Source organism: Caloenas nicobarica, chromosome 2 (assembly GCF_036013445.1).
Source record: "Caloenas nicobarica isolate bCalNic1 chromosome 2, bCalNic1.hap1, whole genome shotgun sequence".
NCBI lineage: Eukaryota > Metazoa > Chordata > Aves > Columbiformes > Columbidae > Caloenas > Caloenas nicobarica.
The window spans coordinates 110017734-110038512 of record NC_088246.1 but is presented as its reverse complement, the minus strand read 5'-3'; the positions used below and the strand labels follow the sequence as shown (position 1 = coordinate 110038512).

At 39.1% G+C, this 20779-nt stretch overlaps 1 protein-coding gene across 4 annotated transcripts in view; it reads left to right on the top strand.

Annotated features, from left to right (window-relative positions):
• The window catches only part of GNAL (G protein subunit alpha L), a 191604-nt gene that overhangs the window by 92505 nt on the left and 78320 nt on the right, over positions 1-20779 (top strand). Inside the window, exon 1 of one of the 4 annotated variants that reach the window (XM_065630168.1) lies at positions 3643-3726. The exons of the other annotated variants lie outside the window; for them this stretch is intronic. The gene's annotated coding sequence lies outside the window, so the exon portion shown is untranslated. Of the gene's footprint in view, positions 1-3642; positions 3727-20779 lie in introns of those variants that run through there. 4 annotated transcript variants of the gene reach the window in all.

Below are 20779 nucleotides of genomic sequence, written 5' to 3'. Positions count from 1 at the left end.
TGGCCAGTATGTTGCACAGTTCAGTAGAAGGCATGAATGGTTGGTTGTTGGACAGGTGATAATGACGGCATAGATCTCCTTTCCTTAGGAAACCAAGCTAAGGAGACAGTATATGTTGCAATAGGGCTTGAACAGTTTAACAAGTTAGGTTACAACTGAAATTTAAATGTAACATTTACATTTTATGCTAATGGCTGCAGATAACCTTTCTCCTTGGATGCAGTATACATTTTAAGAACCATGGAGTGCTGCATATTTTTCCTTCTCAAGGAGAATGGAAAATCTACTGCTGATAAGAAATCTATGTGAAGGAATTCTTATGAACTGATCGGTGGGACGATGGGCTCAGGTGCAGGATGTCGAGTGCAGCATTGCCCCAGGGTGTTGCTACCTGGGCCTGTCCTTGGCCAGGTGAACAATGTCTTCTGAATAGTGTCCTGTATAAAAGTGGGCGTTGTGTCATTTTTGTTCATGTATCTCTTTGGTCTTTTCAACAACTCATGAGATGTTCACATCGGCTAGGTATGCTTTCATTTCAGTCCTTTCATTTTTTTTTTGTATGAACTTTTCTGCCAGCCAGCTTCAGTCAAGCATAACACACCTTGATTTCTATCCTTCTAATTGCATACAGTGTGCAATACTGATTTTCGGAAGTACTTACAAGTTCAAATTTTACATGGCTAATTTGAGGGAGAATAGTTTATAATTATAAAAACTTTTTATAACTGTTTTTTTGCCCAGGAAGATACTTCTCCGGACCATACTGTGGAAGCAGATATTTTACATTCTATACCTTATCCAAAGATCCTGTCTTAAAACTGCGGTATCTTCACCATAAAGAGTATGATTTTCTGGAGAGCAGCCCATGGTTCGGGGCTGGTGTGCAGCATCACCAGTGCCAGTGAGATTTAGAGTGACTGCCTCTATTCTAAGATCTCATCAATAGTGAAGTGCCTTTGGAATACAGTTCACTTAAGAAAATAATAACTTTTAAAATAGAAAAATTGCACCATTCTTAACTAGTTTTACAAATACATGAATTACTACATTTTAATTTGGTATCCCTTTTAAACGTATATTAAAAACTGCAAATATGTACAGCACAGAGCAACTTACATTACATTTCCAGGTTTATTATTTTAACTACGTATCATTAAGCCCATAAAAAGATAGTTCTTGACATGGACATCCACATAAACTGTTCAGTTGAAGTGTTTGCTGCTAGTTAGAAATGTCCGGTGTCCCTTTTGCTTGTGGTTCATAAAATGAATGTAACAGGGAAAGAGGATAGCTGTTGTGGAAAGTTGTTACCACAAAATATGGAAAACATGAGATCTAACAGTAGGTTAAAACAAAAATAACCTTCAAGAGCTGTTCTAAATTAGGCAGAGCTTAACGGCTAAACAGACGTGCATCACGTTATTATTTGAACAATTATTCAGCTGATGTGCAGTTCACCCATTCACGTCTTTTAGCTGGAAGGCCAGTGACGAAGCTCTCTGTGACTCTACCGGCATCAGGAGCCAGCCAATATAACCCAACACACCTGTGCTGCGTTTTCATCCAAGAAAAGATAAACTGTCATAGGTCTGTTTCATATAGTATTAATTCATCGTTGTCCTGGGCTGGTTGACATGATTGTGAGTGATACGGAATACAGGGTTGCGCAGCCATCGTTTTCACGCTGCGCTATTAAAAGTAGGGGAAAGTTGTTGTTGCTGGAGAGGAATTTACAGAAAGCGAATTCCTGACAGTAGGAACGCTTTAAAACTTCTGTCCTGCATGGAACTGACAGTTTGACATTCTTAGTCAATCGAACAGTCTTTACAAACTTGTTTTGATGTCTGAATTACTCCATTAATAACTTTTTTTTTCATTTAGTAGTATTAGATCGCTCTTTTGTATGTGAAAGTAAATAGCTGTTTCACAAAGAAAAGTGTAACGTGATATCGCTGAGGTTCAGTGAATTACAACAGAGCTCTGCTTTTGCCTGCTGGAGATAAGACACGAGCAGTGTGGTGCTTTTCAGATTACTGAACACTTAATGAATTTTAAGATGAGATTGTTCTGTTCATAGCTACATAGTTTGAAGGTATGCTTTCTTCAAATATGACAGCTCTTCATTAAAAGCTGCAGGTATAATTTTGATTTTCATAGCATAATCAGTTTCTTACGGACAAAAGCCAATCTTATTCTAAAAAATGTTCAGTTTAGCTACAGAAGTGAAAATATTGATTAAAAATGTGAGAAAATCTGAAGATAGCAGCTAAAATTCTTTGTTTATTCAGTACTGTTACTAACTTAACCAAAATCCCTTAGATATTTGGAGTGTGTTTGTTTTGTTTGAAGTTTAGTTTTTCAAGGTGGACACTGAAATTTGATTTGAAGTAAGAGATGGGAAAAGGAAAAGTATGCTTTTTACATGTCTTTATACTGTATCAACAGTAAGTGATAATTATTTGTAGCATTGTTTTTTGTGGTATAGAAGTATTTCACAAAATGTGGACATGGATTTACGTATCCACTTAGTCAACAAAACCCCATTGCAGTAGTCTCAGTTTAGCAGAGTTGAAAATAGCTAGATTGAAAGACTCTCATCTTCCTTAATATGATCTTAGCGTAATCTTTACAAAATACATTAAGATAAACAGACTTTAAAATGTAAATTTTAAAAGTCCTTCAGAAAAAGGCTACAAGCAAGCAGTCCACTTAAAAAAAATTTGCCTGTCCTTACTAACCCCTTAATGGTGTTCCTTCTAGCTCATACAGTCTTTTTTTCAGTCCACTGAGTGAATAATAAAGGCCTTTCCCCCTTCCTGTTCCCCTGTCAGCAGGGCTGGTTGAACTGCTAAGCTGCGTAAATAGTTTGTAAGTATATCCTGCCGTACTTTATTAATCTGTGCTTAAGATTGCAGGGATTCAGAACATTGTAAAATACATCATATCATGCAGGCTCAGGCAGTAGTATGATTGCAGTACAAGAAAATACATTCCGTTTTATAAATTTGTATAATTCTCCCATTGAAATGCTTTCCAAACTGTATTCCTTATTTTTATTTTGGAACCCTAATGCTCACTTTCCAGGACTCCGTTTAGTTGCTACGGCCTCTTGACTATTTTTATTCCACTTCCTGAGAAACGTGGATGTTGACAGAAGCCTTTTTCCAATCCACACATTGTCTGGAAAATCTTACATACTACATAAAAGTTAATCTACTTACCTGAAAACTCAACTTCTGCCTGAAATATCTTGGATCTCTTCCAGCGTCGGCAACGAAAGGTTGTCATTAGGAACTATCATATACAGGAGCATTGTTGAAAAAAATACCTCGGTGTTTAAATTTAAACTTCATTGTTACGTGTTTAGTTATTGGCCCATGTATCTGTGAAGAGAAGTGCATTTCTTCCTCTCTCTCTCTCTCTCTTCCTCTCCCTTCCCACCAAGGGGGATCTGGCCCTCCTGCCACTTCTCTTCCTCGTTCCTGCTCCCCCATTAAAAATAGAGCTCTTCTACTTCATTAGCATTTTCCTGAGCAGCCCAGCCCTGGTGTGCTCGGTCACAAGATTCACTTTCCACTCTTGCCAGCATCCCTACGGATTTCTTTGTCCTAGATAGCGCTTCCCCAGTGAGACACCAGATGACTTGAGGAGATTACAGAAGGGTGACCGGTTCTGTGAGAAGAAAGTGGGACGCGTCTGGGCTCTGTTTGCGTGGGAATCCTCCTGGTAGGCAGAAACTCTCTCCTTCTACTGTGTTATCACCTATGGGAGAATCCAGAAAACCTGTTTAAATTGGATAGCAGTTTTTTGCTTGCAGAAGTTTTGGTTTTGACTTGAATTAGGATCCAGATCAGTGGTAGTTTTTAGTCATCCAGTGATTTTTCTCAAAGAGCTACTGTTCCTCAGTGGGATGTTTTTTTCTTATTCCTTCATAGGGGTGATTTAGCATTTTCTCCATGGTAAATTGTCAGTGGAGTTTGGAGAAAAGAAAGCAAGTATAGCAATATACCTAAGAAAGCCCACCTACAAGGACTGCTGTCTGTCAGAAAGTTTGTGGGCTTCTGAACAGAGTAGATTGGTAGTGAAGGGAATCAACACGTCTTGTGGGTATTGATCTGGTCACTTCATTGCCCCTATCTCCTACAGATGATTAAAGGTTCAGCAAGATGGTAACAAGTTTGGAACTTGAGAGTATTTTAGATTACTCTTTCGTCAGCTTAGTTATGGTGGTGAGCATTAGACTGTGTGGAAGTTCCTCCTGATTGATATGCATTTTTTTCTAAAGAACAAAAAAAAAAGGACCTTTATTTTAGAGTTGTCATGGTTAAGAAAACTGTGCAGCTTGTTTCAACATTCTTTGGAAAACTTTTATCTCGACCCCAAATTATGTTCTACTACCATTCTTTTTGCTAATACAGATGGAAAATTTAGATTCAAAATAATATTCCAACAATTATCTCTGAAGTGCTTACTGATATCTTAAAATAGTAGTAAATGATTATTTTTAGTGAAGTATCTCAAAATTTCCTAGAGATGACAGTAGCATTTTTTTGTAATTTGTAGATGGGGAAACTGAGCCACCAGAGGTCACAGAGAACAGTTCGCAGAGCCAGAAATAGAGCTCAGGCTTTTCCACTTTCAGCTCAATGTTCTTGTCACTAGATACCACCAGATGGTCTCCAGATTATTCAGTAAATAAGCCTCTGCATCCTCCATAAATATTCCACCAAAGCCAACTGGCTGTGTCTCACGCTTGCTAGTTCCCAGTCTGTGAGAGTGGCTGACTTGGCAGGTAGTGCTGGAGCTGGCCCCATTGAGCAAGACTCTGTTCTTCAGGCTTGCTAGTTTTACCAGGCAGAACAATCTCTTCTCTACCACTGTTTTTAGCAATTCTTCTCTGCATCATAAAGGACTTTTTTTTTTTTTTTTTTTTTAGTGTAAAACTCCTCTGTGTACGCTTGAGGCAAACAATCTTATTTAAAGAAAAAAAAAAAGCTCTTACGATAACTGCCTGCAGATGTCTGAAAAGTGTCTAAAGAAATATTTTATCTGCTTTTAAAAGTCTGGATGACTTAATTGTTACTGTCTGCGTGCCTTGAAATTCAGAAGGTAGAAATGTATACATATATATATACACACACATGCACTTATGTGTGTGTGCGTAGCATAAATAGCAGATGGGAGAGGAGGTTCATGACTGCAAAAGAAACTGTTTTCTAGTCTCTCTTAATTCAGTTCTTTACTTTCTAGTTCATAGGCCTTTTGCTTCTGTCTGTTCTGGTGAGGGTTTTCACAGCTCTTCAGTTCTCACAATTTTGCCAATCCCGTAATATGTGCCTCATATAGAAGTGTTTGGAGTAGCCCTTACAGGTCTGGCATTCTTCTGTTGGGGAGTTTAGTAGAATAAATGCTGGCTGACGGCAGCTTCTCTCAATTCACAATGCTACCGTAGTTGTGCTGCCAGTATTTTGCAAAAGCTCGGCTTCTTCCAAACTAGGTAGTTAACTCCAGGAGCCAAATTCACTGCAGGAGCTGCAAGGTGGATGAACCAGCTGACTGGAACGGAGGTTTGACTGGTATTCTCCGAAACTGGGGGAAGCGTTTGGTCGGCTGGAGGCAGGACTGCCACTCAGAAGGACGTTGGTATGCTCTGCAGGGATGGGCTGCCAGGAGCCTCAAAGAGTTCAGCAAAGTGAAGTGCTGTGTCCAGGACTTGGTTCAAAACAACCTTGAGCATCAGTATGGACAGGGGACCAGCTGGCCAAGCAGCATCTCCATGATGATCTTGGAGGTCTGGTGGAGATGTTAAACATGAGTCAGCAGTGTCTTGTGCATACTGACTTGCATTAGGAAGAGTGTCAGCTGGTCAGGAGAAGGGATTATTCCCCTCTACACAGCACTCATGAGGCCACCTCGAGGGCCTTGTGAGTGCTGTATCCAGTTCTGCATCCATCCACAAGTATTGGAGAACTGCAGTGAGTCCAGTGGAGGAGCTGCTAAGAAGGTTAGAGTGAAGGACATGGCATGTGAGGAGAAGCTGAGCAAAGTGATCTTGTTTAGCCTGGAAAAGAGAAGGCTAAGGCAGGATTTAATAACAGTAGGCCCTCACCTAAAGGAGGAAGGGAGTTACAGAAACAGAGTCAGACCCCTCTCAGAGATGCACAGTGATGAGATGAGATGACAGACACAACCTGCAACAAGGGAAGGTTGTGTTAGATGTTAAGCAAAAAAAATCACAGTGGCCAGATATGAGCAGGTTGCCTGGAAAGGCCGTGTCATCCCCATCCTTGGAGACTGTCAAACTCATCGGGACATGGCCCTGAGCACCCTGCTGTAAATGCGATATGAGCCCAGCTTTGAGCAGGAGGTTGGACTGGGTTATCCAGAGACCCCTTCCAACATAAACCTCTGTGATTCTACACCTGCATGTATTTTTTTGTTCTCACCTAAGCCTACAGTTTTCTACAGCTTGACAACATGTAGATGGAGTTTGTACTTTTGATTTATGAATTTTCTTGAACTTGGCGACAGAGAAAGAATACCTTGTGAAACAACATTCAAGCTATACGGATTGAATCACCAACAAAAAGCATCTAGATTAGCAGCTGATGAACTGCTGTTACTCAGCTGTGCAGATCCCCGGTGTCCAAGAGCCAAGTAGATGTGTGAAGAGGTGGCCAGGGTGGTGATGATGTAAGATGGTAACAGAAAGCTGTGTTAATTTGTGGCAGAGTTGCTCCTCCGTTTCAGGTAGCCTAGCTGAAACTATTTCTGTTGCAAGCAGGTTTCTTGTATTGTTGCCACCATTGTGTAGTTGTTGGCCACCATCCTTCACAACCTGAGACAACTCACCAAGAAGTAAGATGCACAGTTTTACTGGGCCAGAACAACAGACAAATCACATGCCACAGAAATTACAAGTTTGTCTTCAAGGGATAGTGCTTTTAGAGAGGTAGCATGTAAAGGTAACTGTGAGAATTGAGCATTAAACTGTCTGCTTTAACAGTTTCCGCATTGGCAGGATCATCCCTGTGACATGTTGCTTCTGCTGTGGGTTTTCTGGGAGTTCTCAGTCTTCTCTGTTGGCCGGTGTTGTCCATGGCCCCTGGTTTTGTCTCTCTACAGTAGAGAACAGGAGCCAGGCAACTCTGTTGTGAGTTCTCCCATCTCCACAGGCTTTAACTGAAAGTTGGAAGATAGGGAATTTTAACTGCCTTTGTCTGACAGCTTCAAAGTTCATTTGGTTTAAAAATAAGTCATGAGGTGGAGGTCAACTGCCTTTTCATGCAAATCAATGTCATGATTTCAACTTAATAATTTTGGTACTGTGGAAATTGTTGCTCATTTGTTGCAGTGTGTTCTCAAATTTCTCTGCCTGACCTCTAGATGCCCCAAAAAGTATATGAAAACTGACGGGTGGAGGAGAAGAGAGGGAGATGTTTATTGTAAACTCTACTAGAATTTTCAGATTTTACCAGTGTTGGTTATGCAATTTTAAAAATCCTCAGTAACTAAGCCCACTTAAAATGTTAGGACAGCAAGGAATTTCATGAAACCAAATACACTGATTCTTGCAGTATATTTCTTTGGAGATACAGGCACTTATCACCATGCTTTATGATTATTTTATGTACAAAACTCCTGTCACTACTTTCAAAACTGACTTTGGAATCTGCCAAACATGTTGACATTGGAAAATGTAGGCTCAGGGGAATAAGGATAATGTGAAATGCTGTCAAGGTTGCTGGCCTAAAAAGTAGACGTTTTGATACATGATACTTAAACCCACCTGACGAATCATATTGTCCCCTTGCTTTCTAGTGGAAGAATTGAAGTGCAATTTAAGAGTTATTTTGATCTTTTGGAGAACAGGCTTATTCTACATGAGGTGAGGGGAAAATGCAAACCTCATCCACTTAGAAGAATGTGGCAGAAGAAAGTGTTTACACAGGCTTATGTCACGCTCAGCTGTACACTAAAACAGCTGCTTGCTCTAATTTAAGACTAAGAACATTGACAGTGTCCACTGAAAACACTGGACCTATTGTGTTAGCAGTGCAGATAACCAATGATATCTAGGCTAGTGCCTTCTTGATTTTTCGGGGCGGGGGGGTGGGTGGATTTTTTTGTTGTTGTTTTTGTTTGTGTTTCTTTTCCTAGTTGCAGAGCCTTTTGAAAGCAGCTCTCATTTTCATACTTTTACACACATATCACGCATATGCACATGCACACCCTGTTCGCCTTAACTTTTCACTGTTCCAAACATTTTGTACCCTGGGCCGTAGAAAAAGGCGAGACCCTGACCTCATTGGTTTCTTCCTACAACATCTAGTGGGTAAAAAAATCATGAGAATTCTAAATTGTAACCTTCAGCTTCAAGTATCCTTTGCTTTAAGCATAGATTTTTCTGTTTTAGCAATTCACCAGTTAAAGTTAGTGTAAGGTTTTATTTCTAGAGAAAAGTTAGGAGTGTAGTTTCAGGTATTTTCTTCAGCTGCTGAAATCCTATGCCTGATTTTCAGGGGTCAAGAGCTATGCTCCTTTTAGTGTCTTGTTCTGTTTGGCAGCTGAGGCCTCTGCAAAATACACAGGCTGGCTCAAAGGGGAACCTTTCTTTGAAAATGCTGAGTTCGCAGAACTTTTGAGCAGAGGGCACGAAGCTCAAAGTGGTATTTGTGAAAGAGGTTTTGTCAGCAAGGTCTCCTGAATCCACTTCTTCACATAGGTCTGTCATGTTCATGAACGGCCTTTTGCTGCTTTTCCCTGAAGGTAATAGAGGTAATAAAAAGTTCTGCACATGGTATCTTCTTTATTATTGATCTCCAAAAGGCTGTCTTACCTGGAAGGATCCTTGCACACTGCATGTGAAAACACTAATCCTGAGGGATTCCACTGACCAGACTTCAACAAACGATACTCCGTCCAAAACTATTAACTCATCAAGAGAAATTGTATTCTCATCAGACTGAAAAACAAACTAATTTCCGCATCTTTCTCATATAAAAAACCCAACAACAACAACTAAACCAAAACAAACAAAAACAAAAAACCCACAAACAAGCAAAAGAAACCAAAACAAAACTCTTAGAAGTACTTTACTTTCTCTGTGGTAAGGCAGCACTGACATAATACCAAAATTTAAAGGACCAGACAGCCTAAAAAAGGAGAAGTCCCACTTCCCTCACTGCTTTGAAGGACCTCCCCTGCTTTATGGATTGGTAGCAAGAAAATCAGCTGGGGTCAGGGTGGATCTCCAGGGTTTGCCAGCCAAGGTGATCCTGAGTTTTCATTCCAGCACCAAAATCATGGTTTTATTTTTAGTGAAACTCAAGTAACAAGGGAAGTCAATTTTTTTTCCCTCCTGCAGATGTAGAAGTAGTAATAAGGAAAAATGACACCAAATATACTAGTATACTAGTTTTCAGTTCTCTCAAACTGTGCAGCTCTAGTTGATATGCGTAACTGTTCAGAGGTAGATGTGAACAACTGTAATTCAAGCCTTTATGTAGAGAAGTGTATGGACAGGACATGGACAGGAAGATATTTTTATTAACAGTATTATCATAAGCATATAAAGTTTTTGAGCCACTGTAGCACATTATATGTTGTCTTCAAGAAAAAAAGGGATGCAAAATCTATGTAGAACAGAGCATAAAAAACTTAGCTCTCATTTTTGCATAGTGGGCTTGTTGCACGAGATGTCCTCGAAGTGTTTTGGGGTTTTATGATTCATTTAAGGTTTTTGTAGTATGAGTGATGGTTTTGTTGGGGTTGGTTTGTTTGTTTGTTGGTGGTGTTTTGTTGTTGTTGGGTTTTTTGTTGTTTGTTTTGGTTTATTTTGTTTTGGTTTCTGTTGAGCATCACTTTTTGCTTAGAGTATTTTACTTTCCAGAAGCTAAGGTAGGTAGAAGCAGTTCCAGTTGATGGAGATCACTTGTACAGCGAATGCCAACAAAATCTTTAGAAAAAATTAAGACTGTAAGGTTGATAAATGCTTAAGAATATATTAACAATTCAGAAGAATGCCTAAAGCTATCTGTATTTCTACATCTTGTTCTCAAAGGTATCGGAAATAACAAAAGCAGTAACGCTAAAAACAGTCTTTCTAGTGTCGCTCAAAGGGGCAGCCTTCAGTTTGGCACACAACTGTGACCATTCTAATAACTACAAACTGTCCCATTTAGAAGTCTCTGAATCATTTCTCAGAGAGAAGGAAAACTCAGAGGTTATATGGAGTGGATACTATTGTCCCATTTAAATTCTCTCTTTCCCCCGGTCTTACGTCCTCCAGCCCTGTCATACATAGCCTGTTAAAATCAAATGTTCATTTTCTTAAGGGAACATTTTCTCCTGGAGACATAAAAGAAGAGCTCAGGGAATGTGAGGAAAGGTGTGGGGTTTTTCTTTTCCAAGGTTTTTTATCTCAAAAAAGAAAACAGAAACAAAGGGCTTAAAATAGAAATAAAGGAACTCTCACCTGGAAGGACACACATTTCTCTCGAGTTGATGTGCAAAGAATGTTTTTCAGAGGCATTTTATTTCTGATTTAAGATCTGTGTAACAGTTTATTTAGAGAGATGAAAATGGGGATCAAAGACCCCAAACTGAGAAAAAGACAATGATTAAGATGATCGTGATTTAAAGAAGTAACCTTTTAAAATTGTCAGGCTGTTGAGCAGAATCAAACAAGGTTGTACTGTTCAGAGGGAGAAAAAACAACCTAGGTGGTACTTAGTCTAGCTGCTACTGTTCTTGCAAGAAGTAGAGCTATTTGCAAAAACCTATAAGAAACTACCAAAAGAACTACCTAAAGAAAACCAATTATACGTAAGGAAGAGTAGTTCAGCAATACTTCACCAGGCAGGGCTGCAGCAGCGATCAAGAGGGTCCTGTCAGTGTGCAAGTTAAATGTGACATCTGCCTCAAGTTAAATGATTGGAAAGCAAACTCTGAGTTTATCTCCATGTGTTCAGGATGCCTCCTACTCCAGGGAGTAATCGAATTGGATGAAGAGGGACTACAACGATTTTTCTTTATTGCTCTAGGAGAGGAAGTTCCTATTCTAAAATCAAAAGTGTTGGACAATGGGACCATCTGCAGACTCCGTCTAGTGGAAAGACAGGTGCCCGTGAAGGTGGAAAGTCAGTTCCCAGGTGCTTTTTGAAGGCATAGGAAAACTGTCAGCAGAATCTAAAATAAAGTTCTCAAAAAAAAAAAAAAGTCCCATTGCTTTCAGGTCATATGTGCACTTCATGAGATTCTGTCACTTAGACAAAACTAAAAAGAACTAGTGATCACCTACAAATGAACATAATGGAGAAAATTTTTAAAATCTAAGGCCATTATTATTTTAGCAATTGTGAAAAAGAAAAGTAACTTATTGCCTGTGCCTAGATCGTAAGAAAATATTTAAGTATCAGAGGCAATACTTACAGAAAACTCGGAATGTTTCTGTTTGTTTATTTTTGCATGGTTGTACTTCATATTACGTTTACAGGGTCTTTAGTGTTTAAAGTCCAGAAACAGTAATCAGACTGCCAGTATGAACTGTTGGGAACAGAAACTCTACCTCCAATACATGCATTTAAAAAAAATAATAATTTCCATATTGAAAATAAGTGCAAGTTAAAATGTGTTGATGATCATTTAAAGAAAAGCATCAACTGTAGTATTTTCTTATGTTTATCCTTATTATAATCTTCCATTTATTATGACAGATGTACATGTATTTTTTAACTCTTATAGACACTATGAAAAATGAAGGTGTATAATAATGTAAGGAATCATGAGGTAAAACATTGGCAGCTACATGGCAGTACATTTGTACATAATAGCACAATAAGAACAGGATTGTCCTGTGAAGGTTCCTCTTGTTTCTATGAGAAGATGACTAAGTATGAGAAAAAAAAAAAAACAAACCCACAACCAGAAGATGTTTCCAGCTTTAAATCTCAAAGCTCCACAATGGCAGGTCAGGCAAGAGCCAGTGGATCAGAACGGATCAGACAGCATCCACAGAAAGTGCAGAGCAGATTCTTGCAGAGACCAAAACCTGCAAAACACTCGGGGATCCTCTGAACAAAGGAGACCAACTGGTTATTTAAGGGAAAAGCCCTTCCAGTTTGAACCATTTGCTGTTACTGGTCCTGGCATCCAGACAGAGGATCCCTCCCTCATACATTCCTTTCTCACTAGATATATAATTATTCCTTTACATGTTGTCATAGTTTTAAGCTTCTGACTCAGATTTCTTAAATACCATCGAAGACAACTGCGTATTCCCTTCTCAGAAACAAGAGTCGAGGACAGCCTGCAAGGAGACGCAGTTGCTCTCCACTCTGACCTCTTTTTCCCCATGGCTTGCTGCTCTGTGCTCAAGGAGGCAGATTCTCTTCAAGGAGGAGATTTTTCTAAAGATTTCTTCCAGTACAAATTTCTGCTAATGAAAAGCTACATCTTTTGGACTTCAGTGGCACTCTGCATCTGCCCCACTACCGCTGTGAAGTCGGATGGTCACTTCCAGTTGGTCCCCAGCTGCATCGGTGAGGGTCGCTTCCTTCGTGCCAGCTGCCGCAACACTTTCAGGCTTTGCGAGACTTGGGAGCGAGCTGTGACCAACTCAAACGTTTTTTTACCTCATCTCTGCCATCTCCTAATCCAGGCTGTTGCGGGTAACCCCGATATAGCGATACGTGATGCACATGGTTAGGGAGGAGTGTCGCCCATTCAGCTGTGCAAGCAGATGGTGCTGTGGTGGAAACAGCGCACTCAGCAAGACGTCTAATTGATAATCTGCATCTTGTGAACCAGCCACGCAGGGGTGCAACAATATCCTCATATGGAGCCATAAGATGTGTATATCAATAATAGATGCTATTCATGTTGCTGTGTTGTCTGATACAGACCTCTCTGCAAACACAGAAGGTGCAAGTTCTCTCAGTTTTTATTCAGGCTGGGGAGACAGTTGATCAGGTGTTTTGGAATACCTGACAGAATAGGGACAAAGTCTTTTATATGCCTTTTATTGCCTTTCTTTTTATCCATCAGAGAGCAAGGAAAATAAAAATAGTTCAAAGAAATAGTAATTGTACAAGTGTGACCAAACCAAAAATTTCCTGATATACTTCAGTTATTCTAGGGAATTAACCAAATTTAAGTGCTGGACAATTTGATTTCTTTTTTTAATTGTTCTATCCTAGCCCCTTTTCTCAATTTTTATGGCAGATGTATTTGTATTTTGGGCTCAGGCTTGAACTGTAGAGTTTGGAATTGTGCACCTATGGCATGTCACACATGCAGTGGTTGAGGTTGGAGGGCACCTTTGGAGGTCATCTGGTCCAGCTGCTCAGCTTAAGCCGGGCCACCGGGGGCCAGTTTCGCATGACTGTTTTCAGGCAGCTTCTGAATATCTCCAAGGATGGAGACTCCACAGTCTCCATGGGCAACCTGTGCCAGTGCTTGGCCACCTTTGTAGTAAAAAAAGTGTTTCCTGATGTTCAGGGGGAACCTTCTGTGTTCCAGGTTGTGCCCATTGCCTCTGGCCCTGTCACTGGGCACCACTGGAAAGAGCCTGGATCTGTCCTCCTTGCATCTTCCCTTTGGGTATTTATAGATGTAGATGAGACTCCGGGAGCCTTTTTTTCTCCAGGCAGAGCAGCCCCAGCTCTCCCAGCCTTTCCTGACAGGAGAGATGTTTCAGTCCCTTCATCATCTTTGTGGCCCTTCACTGGACTCTCTCCAGTATGTCCATGTCTCTCTTGTAGTGGGGAGCCCAGAACTGGACCCAGAACTCCAGCTGTGGCCTCACCAGTGCTGAGCAGAAGGGAAGGATCAGCTCCCTCAACCTGCTGCCAGAGCTCCTAATGCAGCCCAGGATGGCACTGCTTTTGCTGCAAGGGCACATTGCTGTCTCATGTCATAGCTGGTATTCATTTAGAAACCTGTTGATTTTTTTTCTCTAAGCTTACTTTGGAGTAAAATAATATGTCTGAAGTTGATTTTGATGATTGAAAGGTGAAGTTTTGTGTACTTTTCAAGATTATTAGTCTGTCTCTGGGGCACTGTTTCAAATTTCTTCACAATTTGTTTATATAGAATTTGTTTGATCACTGAAATGGCACGTGAAGTCCTTTTCAAGATCTGAAACTTAACATTATATATTATTACTTAAAAGCCAGTTCATAGCTCTTCCCTACGTAGAAAAGGAACTATTTACTTCCTTCTTTCAAGTGATATTTTCTATACTGTTCCTGTATAGAAAAGAGAAGCTGGACTTGCTGGATTTTCTTGCAAAGATTTTCTTGAATTAGTGTATTTTAATCAAGAATTCATTAGAAAACTGTAAGAGTGTTGATGATTTTGAAAGACCATTTTTAATTGTTCTGTATTAATGCTAACAATTTGAAAATGGGCATCTGCTTCCTTATAGATATTTTTTATTTTCATTGATGTATGTTCTTTTTTTAAAGCTAGGATTATGAATGAGAAGGAGCAAATAGCATCTAAAAAGATCAATTATGACAGAAGCTGTTGCAACACCAGAAATTGTAGATTTATTTTGAAAGGCACAATCACATGGCAAAAACACAGCAAGTATAAAATTGCATCAATTTTTTGAATTTGTATTCTTTTCCCTTATTTTCTATAGGTCTTTCTTATTAAAAAATCACTGACTGTGGGCCCACGTCTGTGACACATAAATGATAAAGTGGGTACAGTTGTGACAAAAGATATTCTAGTCAAGTCTTCAAATAGGAATTTGACAAGACCGAGTTGGAGTCATGGCTACTAGGAGTGTGCAAAGACCTTTCTGTGTTGAGCTGGTGTTGTAGTAGCTTTTCTCATTACAAGGTCTGTGGTCATTTACTGGAGCCCATCTCATGGACACGGGTCTAACTCTGCTGCTTCCAGATTCAGGAATTCACCACTGGCATCCATAGCGTGAGGCAGACGGTGTCTCTGTACTCAGAATTCGTCTAGAAAGTGTCTAGCCCATTTTGTTGTCTATGACTTCAAAAGCACAACCTCGTGCTTGATTTGGAGGGCACCTTTGGAGGTCATCTGGTCCAGCTGCTCAGCTTAAGCCGGGCCACCGGGGGCCAGTTTCGCATGACTATTTTCAGGCAGCTTCTGAATATCTCCAAGGATGGAGACTCCACAGTCTCCATGGGCAACCTGTGCCAGTGCTTGGCCACCTTTGTAGTAAAAAAAGTGTTTCCTGATGTTCAGGGGGAACTTTCTGTGTTTCAGGTTGTGCCCATTGCCTCTGGCCCTGTCACTGGCCACCACTGGAAAGAGCCTGGATCTGTCCTCCTTGCATCTTCCCTTTGGGTATTTATAGATGTAGATGAGACTCCGGGAGCCTTTTTTTCTCCAGGCAGAGATTGCTGCTTCATTGATTTTTTTTCCTTCAAGTAAAGGTAGACATCTTTAGAACATGTTACAAATTAAGTTTCAAGAGTCCTACACAGGTTTTCATTTTGGTTTCCGTTTCTCCTGGACGGGACTGTTTCTCTTAGGCTTTGGAAATGAAGAGCTGAGAAATTCAGTTGTTTGCATACACCCGAAATAGATTATTTCAGTTGGTTTATGGTGTCAAATAAGAATAAGTCTCCGACATTCATTTTGATTGTGGAAAAGTTTGCTTTGGTGGTTTGCAGGGGCACAGTGATTTTTACTGATGATTTAATGTTCCAGCAACAATTTAAATATTTCTCTCTTTTCCATTGTTTTTCTTTTTAAATGATGTTTACATATAGTTAAGTAGAGGAAAAAATTGTATTCTTTCTCATTAAACCGGAAACTCTTTTCATTGTCTTTTTTCTCGTGCTGCAACATTAATGGCAGATCCAGAGTACAGGTGTGGTGTAATCAACTATGAAACTATTTCAGAAGCTAAACCTCAGGAGAATTATGCCATGAGAGTTTGCAGAAGAAAATATAAAGATTTGAGCATAAACTTTTGCAAGTTTAACTTCCCTGGGAAGTGGAAAACTGAAGAAAATCACATTGCTTGTTTAGAATATCCCGTCTCCCTGGAAATCCATGGTGTACTGTGGCTGAAGTGTTCTGTGTGATGATTTGAAAATCAGGTGATGTATTCATGTTGATTAAGGGAATCTGTGTTAAGTGTCTAAAGAAAACACTGCAGGATTAGCAATTACAGTAATTACTGTCTTAGGTCTGTTGACTGCAGCTGGTATCTTCTGTGTGGGTACTGAGCATTTCTCTTCAGACTTAGATGTCACTTAGACTTAGGTGTCACATTTCTGCTCTGCAGACAATGCATGCTGCAAGAATACTTCATAAAAAGCAGTATGTGGCACTGCAGTTGAAGAAGGACACTGGAAATCTCAACATGATTTTACTGCAGTGGACTATTTTTGTAGCAAGGAAACCTTCGTAAGACAACGTGTCTCTACATACCTACATTTGCTTTTGAAAATTCAATTGTTGAAGGAACATTATGGTGTATTGAGAGGGCCAGCGTAGGGGAAAGTGCAAGACAATGTTTTCATGCGCCACAATACATTATTAGAATTTTTTTTTTCTTTTATATTAACTCTAGTAAGAAATATTTGTGTTCAGAGGCTTTTTTCATAAAAGCGTGGTGGACAGATTTTATTTTTGTAATGGTGTATTCCATCTTCCTAAATAGTCTGATTAAAAAATAGCGTTTAAAAGTTACGTAATAACAAAGATTTTGGAGATACAAGTTGCACTTAGCTACTAAGTAACGTGATTTAACTTAGTTAAAAAGGAGTCAGTTTCCCATGGTAACATCAGAATGCATCTATAATATGCAATTACAAGCTACCAGGGATTGTGCTTGTCCACGTCCATTTCAGGAATAGCATACTAATAAAAAAGTACTACAGTAGTGACTTACTGTGCTGTTAAATTAAAGCACCAACCGAGTTTCAGGTAGTTACAGGTAATTCGATGTAGATTGGACTGTAGCGTAATGTATTATCTCTGTACTGGTCATCACTAATTTTGAAGTGGTATTTTGAAATGACCACATTTTTTTCTGCTTGAATTAGTCCTGATACAAGTGGTAGGTTTCATGACCTGTGAGTGTAGAGAGATATTTTGGGGGTTTTTTTTGTGTTTGTAGGTGTCCATTCTTGCCTGCCATCTGTGGGGGCCACATGTTGCCCCTCTGGCCGAGACAAACAGGAGCTTTCACCTGGGTCTTCAAATCAAAGCAGCAGCAGGAGGAATCCTCAGTACAGTCTAAGGGGGTCTTCTGCCAGGTTATGAATGGTATTACAAAGTCCACAAAAATTTACATTTAATCTCAAATCTTTATATGGGCCTTTAAGAATGATCAGAAAATACTGCTGACCATATCCAGAATAAACATTTTGTACTGTAAAGTAAGAAAACCATAAGTGGTTCTTCCGTGGATCTTGCTTTACAGCAAGAAGCAGTATATATATATTTTAATGAAGTATTCTATTAATTTAAGTGCCGTACAGTTTATCCTCATTTAAATATTACAGCATGAAAGAGAACGACATGGTCATTCTAAATATACCATGATCGTTCATTGCAGTGGGGTGTCGTCTTCTGTGAGGTTATATGTTGTGGCCGTTTCCATAAGAGGAAATGACCGATTCCCTTTTAAAGTTGGAATACTCCCCATTTCTACAATGGCACCAATACATCAACATCACAAGAATATGTGTTCTTGAAATGACAGTTTATTTGAATCAAAAAAATTTTGAAGTTCTTAATAGCTTCCTGTTTTAAATCCTTAAATGCATTTGGAGAGGAGGGGGGTGTGTTCTAGTAGTCAAGAAATACACAGCTAACTGTTCAATCAGAACTACAAAATTGATAAATATAATCTCAGCGGTTATTACAAATACAGCTGCTCGTTAATTTTTCACTGTAGCAGCCTTTCATCTGGAAATGCTGACTCATTAAAACCAAAAGTTTTTAAGAATCCAAGAAAACTTGGAATAGTGTTTCCTAACAAAGCTGGCTAAATGTGTAGCCAGGGAGAGCTTCCAAGGCGGACGGTCAGAGCGCTCATCTGGGAAATTGGGATTTCTACTCTGCCTGGTTCTCAGTCAGAGGGCAAAGCAGGATCTGTCTTTTCCAGAGGACCGGCAAGAACCACCAGCTCGCTGGATTTGCACGAATTCTCTTTCTCTGTTTTGGGTAGGAAGTTATAGGCTTAACTCTGATGTATGTTGAAATAAAACATACTTCCTTTTGTTTTTTAAGCACATATATCTTTTAGAACGTTTCCTGCAGGAAAAATGAACAAACACAGCAGCAGTTCGTGGCGTTGTGTCATTTTACTGTCCAAACAGAAAATGAACGTTTCTCTATAAGGAAAGAATCATCTAAATACTTTAAAAAACAGACAGTCTCAGCTCGCTTGAGCTGATGGTGCTAAAAAGCCTGTCCCCTCAGCACAAAGAGCAATAGGCAGGAAATAACAAGGTCAGATATTATACTCTTCCTCGTTTTACTTGCTAGAAAACACTTTCACCCTCAGCTGGTTTCCTCCTGTAATCCAGGACGCCGGAGCCGTTGGATTGGCCAGGGTGGGGTCTTGGCTCCTGGGCTGTGTGGCTTGATGTTGATGTGTTGTGCTGATGTGTAATCATTGACGCGCTGCATGCTTCCATACGTGATTCCATAGTCGCAAGCATTGCTGTACTAAGTACCGTAACAACTTGTCAAGGGTAGGGGGAAAAAAACCTACTGTTCTGGACTTGGTTCTTACAGAGAAGTTAGAGAATTAAAATAACAAAAGAAAATCTATGCAGTGATGTAGAATAATTATGATCTGTTTCTCAGGAAGAGGATATGAGTGTTAGATCTAGGGTATGCTAAGAGAGAATAATATGAAAAAATATTAGAGCATTCCTGTTTCTGAATCTTAAGAAAAATATAGCCCTAAGTAGAACTGCATAAATAAGGTCTCAAGAAAGTCTTTTATGAGAAACTGAATAAAAATGAATGCGTTATATTACATATAAAGAATAGTTTCAAAATTCTTTGACCATAGAAAATATTAATTCTTAGAAACTTAATCTCTCTTAGGAATTTTGTTGAAATAGATAGATTCCTAAAATGAGGATTCATGTCTTTATTTGACATTTGTCCTAACTTCTCATCAATCCTTTTGGGCAAAGCCAGAATCAAGTTAAAAAAATCAACTTTCTATTTATCTCTGCAGTTTAATCCTTTGCAAATTATCATTTTTACTGATAGTGCTCATAATAATCTACTTGTGTAAGCATGTATACATTCTACTGAATGCATTTTTCCAGTTATGTGTGTGGTTCATTTAGGATGATTAGGAATTACAGAGATAAGTCCTGGGTTGAGTATTCTGTGAAAGTTTTACGAAATGTTTACGTTGTCTTTGTGCAAACATATATCTAGAAATGAAGATACTGCTTACATTCTTCTCATGTAGTGGTGTTGCTAAACTGAGGAAAATGTGTATTTTAGCTGCCACTGATTTTTTTATTAATTTGCTATTAAATAGTGCTAACTGCTGAATTGGCAGATCAAAAGGGGAAAAATAATTTGATGGTAAATAATTATGGAATATTTTTAATTAGTATTTTAAGTGTGAAATTAAATTTTGCAGTAGGAACAAAACATAATAGATATGTTTTGGCTTTTAGGATTAGCAACACAGACCATTGTGTAAAGTCATACTCTGTTATTTATGGTGTTACAAAACCAAGGATCATTTTTTTTAATTTGACTAATGATGATACAATTTGGAAAGCGAATACGAGACTATTCCAGAAGCAGTGAAGGAAAACTTACGGCGACTCTCACCAAAGGTTACATGTTGCTTATCAACTAGAATTTTTTTTTTCTTTTGCAATGCGGTCTTATCTTCCCTTATATTTTTATTTTTCAAGACATATAGCATGCATTGGTTGAGAAGGGAAGTGTTAGCCATCAGCTGAAAAAAATGCCTGAATCCTGGTAGCCATGCAAGTGTATTGCTAGACTTCAACAAGAAATCTCTGCAATATGTTGTCAGTAGATGTTTTAGGTCTTTTTTCTTAATTGGAAATAAAAAAAGAAGGATTACCTTAAAGTATTTCAGTGAAACTGGAAATGGCAGTAGAGAATGTCCATCTAGTCAAAATCTAAACACATCGTAAAACCCAATTGCCATAAAATGGAGATACATTATAATATGTGAGCAAAGGTAAAGCTAGCTCTAGAAATGTATAGCAAAGGGAGAACAGAACATTACGGGTACCAAATGTTTGGTTTGTTGGGTTTTTTGCAGAGAGCATTGATAAGAATCGTAGGCAGAAACACATGTAGACCTTTCAGTCCCTCTCAACTGGAGTGCTTTCAATAATAAAGCTTCCTTCTGCTCCTTGTCCATAGAAAAACAACAAAGACACATAATTCTCATGCTATATCTCTAAGATCCAATACCCTTTGTAATTTGAGCAGCTGTGCTAATTCTACAACAGCACCTACCTGGTATCTATGAGCTCTTTTATCTTAATTACTCTGAGAGTGATGCTTACGGTGTTGAGGCTGATTCACAGAGCAAAGATTCATTTCCATTATGAATGTTGGAAATCATGGGATGCTTCATTTTTTTTTATTTTATTCTCTCTATTTTGACTATGGCAAATTTGCTTCTTTCCTTATCAGCAAGAAAACAGAGTTGTGACATATTCTACTAGCTTAATTAGATGTTCATAAAATTGCAAAGGAAGAAGAAAACAAGTTTTCAGTGACTACATTCACTCCAGCATATTCTGAGAAGTTT